The sequence below is a fragment of the Garra rufa genome, chromosome 22 (assembly GCF_049309525.1).
Source record: "Garra rufa chromosome 22, GarRuf1.0, whole genome shotgun sequence".
In the NCBI taxonomy this organism is placed as follows: Eukaryota; Metazoa; Chordata; class Actinopteri; order Cypriniformes; family Cyprinidae; genus Garra; species Garra rufa.
The window spans coordinates 8,547,694-8,548,838 of NC_133382.1; the positions used below are offsets into that span (position 1 = coordinate 8,547,694).

A 1,145-nucleotide genomic window follows, 5' to 3' on the forward strand; every position below is an offset into this window, starting at 1 on the left:
GTAAGATGGATCATCGCCATAAAGATCATTTCATCATTTTTATCGTTTAACCATTTCATTGACAAAAAATGTACCATGACAAACAGTTACGACCAAATGACATACTATTGTTACAACTGTGAATTAATAGTCACCACTGTCATAAAATGAGATCATTTTTAAAAGCGATCTCATATTAATTGTATGATTTTACAGTAATAGCACTAACTATATAGTAACATAGTATTATGTATTAGGTTTCCATAGTACAACGACTGAATTCAAGTCAAACTTTTTATGCACACTGATGTTACATTTTAGACTGTAATCAATGTTTGAATTAATCTGATTGATTTCTATTTTACTTTCGTTAAATGAATTAAACACTGAGGCAACAGATTGCGGGAATGTACGGCGTAATAGGATGAGCATACGGTAATCCGGAGTCCTGGAGACACATCCCTCACGTCAGGCTGGAAAACTGTGTCAGTCACTGTATCAAAACCACTTGCCGGTTTCCATCAATAAATCTTCCAAATGCAATTGCTAGCACGTCAACGCGTCCTGTGTGCAATTCACAACATTCCCAGGTGCCGTTCCGCGCCAAGAACCGAAGATACTATTCACCTCACATACAAACCCAAGCCCCAAATGTGATTCAGAGCAGCCGACCCAAAGAGAAATAAACCCCTTACTTAGTCACTCACCTCCTCATCCAACGACTTGTCAACCATCGGAATAACAATCCAAAAATTGAGTCGCTTTGCGCGCAAAGTGTCCCTAACTTTCCTTGACGCGCTACTGCGCAGCGATTGAAGAAGCGCAGAAAGTCTTACCGCGTGAGTTGTAAAGCCATGCAAATCCTCCTCAGACGGCTGGAGAGTATCAGAAACTCCTCAGTGCCGAACACATCCCGAGCAGTCGGGTTTAGGAGCTCTGCTGCCCTCTGTCTTTAATTCACTCCCGAGGAAAGCGAGGATTCCCACGCAGAGAGAAAATATCACGAAGTTGGGTGGCAATGCGATCCTGCCTCTGTGGTCTCCTCCGCCTTAATGGCAGCCATCTATTTTGAGAGCTCAAATTGGTGAATATGCACCTGCCGTGCCGTGGGAGTAATCTTATTAGAGCGCAGAGAACGCATGGCCACCCACAGGAAAGAAGGAAAA

General features: G+C 42.9%; 1 protein-coding gene across 1 annotated transcript in view; it reads right to left on the minus strand.

Annotated features, from left to right (window-relative positions):
• pcdh15b (protocadherin-related 15b) overlaps positions 1-834 on the minus strand; it is a 277,431-nt gene extending 276,597 nt beyond the window's left edge. The window contains exon 1 of the mRNA XM_073828840.1: positions 687-834. The gene's annotated coding sequence lies outside the window, so the exon portion shown is untranslated. The remainder of the gene's footprint in view (positions 1-686) is intronic.
• Between the last annotated feature and the right edge of the window lie 311 nt (positions 835-1,145).